Source organism: Crotalus tigris, unplaced genomic scaffold (assembly GCF_016545835.1).
Source record: "Crotalus tigris isolate CLP2741 ecotype Arizona unplaced genomic scaffold, ASM1654583v1 scf7180000017551.9496454, whole genome shotgun sequence".
In the NCBI taxonomy this organism is placed as follows: Eukaryota; Metazoa; Chordata; class Lepidosauria; order Squamata; family Viperidae; genus Crotalus; species Crotalus tigris.
Window position 1 is genome coordinate 6,718,258 of NW_024096469.1, and position 4,919 is coordinate 6,723,176.

Genomic DNA, 4,919 nt, shown 5'->3' on the forward strand with positions numbered 1-4,919 from the left:
TCAGTGATATCAGAATGGCTGCAGGTGTGTGATGATGTCCTCAAATTCAATAAGTATTTGTGTCATGTTTGATGCAAGTACATATGTTGTAGCATTTCTGTGATGTCATATGTTGTCCCCTGCCTCTACTTGTGGTTGCCTATACTGGCTAATTACTTAAAGGGGAGGCTATCTCTTCACACATCCCAAATACACCCCTGATCACTCCTTATAAAGGTCACCTGACATTTGAATGCTGAGATGTTCTGTGGGAAGGTTCTGCCTGTTTAAGCAGGAAAAAATAGTTATTTTCCAGAATGGGATTGACATAAAGTCCTGGCTTGAAGAAAATAAGGCCAACATTGTAACCAACCAGCCCACAAGCAATAATCACTCCAGGTCATGTTCCTAGCAATTGATACTCAAAGACACATTATCTTCAATGCTGGAAGTTTATATAAATAGTCCTCTAATTACGACCACACTGAGTCCAAATTTTTTGTTTTAAAGCAAGGCAGTTATTAAGTAGTTTTGCCCCATTTTACGCCTTTTTTGCTTTTGTAGTTGTTAAGCAAATCATTGCAGTTGTTAAGTGAATCATGCAGTCATTAAGCAGATCTCGCTTCCCCCATTGGCTTTGTCAGAAGCCAGCAGGGAAGGTTGCAAATAGTGATCACATGACCAACTCATAAATACATGCTAGTTGCCAAGTACCCAAATTTTGATCATGTGGCCATAGGAATGCTGCAATGGTTGTAAGAATGAAAATTGGTCATAAGTCACTTTTTTCAGTGCCGTTATAACTTCAAACAGTCATTAAATGAATGGTTGTAAGTCAAGGACTGCCTGGATGTGTATTGTACGGTTATGATATGCTTTCTCCATTTTCTTTTAAAGCCATTGGAAAGCCAAGGTCCATTCCTAAGCATAAGCTTACAAGAAGTAGTGTGGATCAATCAGACAATCACAAAAATGTGTTGCTTCTCTAAACACGAGCCCTGTGTTACTTGTTGATACTAGAAAGCACTTATAATTATACAACGCAGTTGCTGCATTAACTTTCATCTGTGTTTTGTGCCACATCAAAACAAGCCAAGCAAAATAATCTTCACTCTCCCCTGCACTCTCCCCCCCCCCCTGAAAAATTAACTGGAACAAATTCAATAACCATGCATTAGTTTTAAAAGTCCCAAAGAAGTAACCATTGTTACTCTGTTGTGGCAACAAGTACAGTGAGTCTTGTGGCAAATGTATTGTGTAAGTTTCTAGACGATGTAGCGTGACCAGTAATAACATAGAACAATAATATTAATATAGATATTTGCAATTTACATTATTTTAAAAATACTTTGGACTTTCTTCCCTTTTAGTTAGCTCTTTTATTATCAAATGTTAATGAAGGTTGAAGATATCCCATTATTCACTAGTTGGCCTCTTTTAAACATTTTCTTTCCTGCAGTAATGACAATGATAGTGACAGACCTAGAATTACCAGGGGAGGAATGTATGGAAGAAGCTATCCATTGATACTGACAAGCGTGAAGGCATTGCATGGAGACTGGCGGAAACAGAGAAATGATGAAAAGATAAGGGCAGCAGAGTTGTGCTTCATGTACCGTGTCCCGCCTTGAGTCAATTAGCAGACACATCATTGCACAAAGCAATGGGTCTTCCAAGACTGAAGGATATTGGTATCCATTTTTTTTTAAATAAAAAAAACAGCTTATGTTTCCTTCATCCATTAAAAATGCAATCCTCTCAGTGGAAGACCCTGGTGAAAACAGCTAGAGGAAATGTGCAGGTATTGCGACAAGCCATCGCTTCCCCCCCTCCCCCATCTTATATTAATTTGGAGAGTAGACTTGTTTAGTTTGCATATATATTTGTGATCTGCTTTTGAAAAGGGAGAATGGAATGGAATAACGTGTTGCCAAGTTTGTGTGTATGTGTGTGTATATCTAAGTGAAGGCTTGTTTTCAATTTAAATTAATAAATTGAAATAAAATCCAAAGAATGAAAATTTAAGGGCAAATGAACAGGAGTTAAACCAGTGTATTTAAGAACAAAATTGTTAACATAAATTGCAGTAAATGTCAGCAATAAGAACTGAGATTGCACTGGTGGGATAACTTGGTGGCAGGACAGCTGCAAAAGATCCCAGGTTTAAGCCCAACATTTCTAGGAAGACTTTGGAAAAATAAAACAAAACCCACAAAGCAACATTTTCCGGAGAGGATTTATAAATTTGTATTGAAAAATTGAACTAGATGGATGCCTCGTCTCTTAAGCTATGTTCTTTCTTCACTTTTAGAATCCTGAGAACTTTGCAATATTTTGATTATCACAAATCATATTCTTAGTGCGTTAAAATCCATCAATGAGGAAATGGCTTACTTCGTAACTCAGCATTATTCATAAACACTTTATAACAAAATGATGTTAACAACTTTACTTAATCTAAGATTATGTTACAATAGCAAAGCAGAAGAGCAGATAAATATTCTTGAAAAGAATAGAAAAACTTTTGTCAGTCTAAACTGATAGAACAGAGCCTGGTTAAAACGACCTGAATATTTCAGTTTATATGGATGTTCTTTTAAGTATTTTGGAACCGAATAATTGATGGATGCTAAAGTCCAATAACAGTAACTTGACCTGTGCTTAGAAAAATATTGTATTCTATAATAGCTGAAGTTTCTAGACCAAATTCAAGGGCAGCCTTGAAGCACATTATTAGACAAAGAGAGGCAGAATAGGAACTGACAGTAGAGACAGCAGATTTTATATTGGCAAAGATTTTGCTAACTCACGGAATCAGCAGATAATATTTCAACTCACCAGAGAAGAAAGGCCATTTATGTGTGTTTGAATAAGGTACTGGATTGGAAGATAAGAGTTCTAATGCTATTTAACATATGGAAGCCAACTGCATGACTCTGAGCTGGTAAGTCCTTTTCAATCAAAGGAAGAAGGTCATGGCAACCCCCTTTTGAAAATGCTGCTAAGAAAACTTTGTGGGCTTGCCCAGGTAGTCAGCAGGATTTAGGACTGACTTGAAGGGCAAAACAAACTTTCTTACACATCTACATGTAGAAGCCATTCTGTAATGCAGTAGCTTGATGCAATGGTGGGATTCAGCCAGTTTGCACCAATTCGGCAGAACCAGTAGCTAATTTTTTGTTGCCCAGGCCCAGAATGGACTTCCTGAAGCGGCATCCACACATATATGTTCACATATTTGAATCCCACCACTGGCTTGATGTCATAAAACTGATGTTTAATGCATTAAGGCAATGGAGGAGGGAAGCATTCTATATTAATTTCATGGTCTAATTTTTCATAGCATGAGCAACGTACAGATATGTGCATGCTCCTGGGTTTATGATGGATCAGATGGGCATGGTTGCAAAGCATAATTTGGATTCTTTGCCTGAGGCATAAGATACGTTGGGTGGGTCAGATCCCATTCAAAGTAATGCAGGGACATTCATTAGATTCTATAGCAGGGTGATACATTGTAAAATCATAAGGATTTTTTAAAATAAATCACTTGTGCCCGACAATCTTTATGCTGTCAGGCAAAAATTCTAATTAAAAAGAAAATGTGTGTGCATGTGTGTGCATGCAGCTGTTAATAAATCACCAAATCAAGTGGGCGAAAAAGAAGTGAGTAGAAAAGAAAGGACTGCCACTGAATGGTTTTTTTTTATTAGACAGGGCAGCCCTTTTTTTCCTGAGGGTGAACAAGAACAGAGATCGTAGCTTGCAGTTCGAAGAGGTTGCTGGAGATCATCATTCGGAGAGACCTCGGACTTTCAGCTGAACAAAGACTCTGCCTCTGCACTGTCACAGAGCTGAACCAATAAAAACCAAACTGATATTACAATTTTGATTTCCCAGAGGGCCTGAAAGGGCTTAATGTAAGAATTATTATCCATTGTGAACAGAGGCTGATATAGAAGACCCACAGGATATGGCAGGGCCGATTTCTAAAAATAAAAGGATCCGTGCTTTCTTTAAGCAATGCTAATTTTTCTATCAATGTATTTCTGCTAAGAATTTGTTAAACTCTTTCGGACGGAAGAGAAATTCTTAATTTTTTTTAATGACACATGTACTTATAATCTTAAGAAAACGCATACACATATATACTTTGCATATGATGCGGGAGAAAACCTGAATAACCAAAGACCTACATACAAACACCCGCGAAAACCTCAGAAAACACACATATATATACTTCCCTCCCTAACACAGCTGGCAAAATTGAGAAAGCCTGTGGCCTAGAGGTTAACACAGCTGCCTAACATGTAGACGGCCCAGGTTCGAATGTGAGAAGGGTATGTCTGGTTGAAAAGAACTAAAAAGTTTGAAATAGCTATTCCAGTTCTCCCTTAATTCTTTGCTAGCAATACAAGGGAGCACTGGTCATGTACAAGAGCAGAAGATACATCCTGGAACCCAGCATTTGATATTAGAATCATTCTATTCCATAAGTAGTCCAAATTGCTAAAAAGCCAGAGCTGTTTTGATATATAGATTTTGGCAGGAATGTCATCTGGCTTCTTCTCCCAGACTGATTGCACTTAATTTGACAGTACTGTAATGATTATAATCAGGCTTATAATGTGTCTTTGGCTTCACTGTAGCTGAGAGTTTCATGAACTTTTGCTTCGTGATACCTGTCTCCTCAAAAATATGCCATTCTGCAAGAAACCACAGGAAAGCCACGTTCACTAGAACAATGCCTTTATTTATCTTAATGACTAAGGGTTATTATATTAAGAAAGCCAGTTTGGTCTAGTGATTAAGGCGCTGGGCTAGAAAGCGGGAGACTGTGAGTTCAAGTCCTGTCTCAGCCATGAAAGCTAGTTGGGTGTTTTAGGCCAGTCACTCTCATTCAACCCAACCCATCTCACAAGGTTGTTGTGGGGAAAATA

The 4,919-nt window shown here is 38.0% G+C and overlaps 1 long non-coding RNA gene across 2 annotated transcripts; it reads left to right on the plus strand.

The window, feature by feature from the left end:
- The first annotated feature begins 1,249 nt into the window (after positions 1-1,249).
- Positions 1,250-3,999, plus strand: LOC120308995. 2 transcript variants are annotated; one of them, XR_005556975.1, is made up of 2 exons: positions 1,250-2,923; positions 3,693-3,999. It is a non-coding gene; the product is annotated as an uncharacterized LOC120308995 (long non-coding RNA). The 2 variants fall into 2 exon arrangements; XR_005556977.1 differs by having other exon boundaries at positions 1,250-1,780.
- Positions 4,000-4,919: the final 920 nt, after the last annotated feature.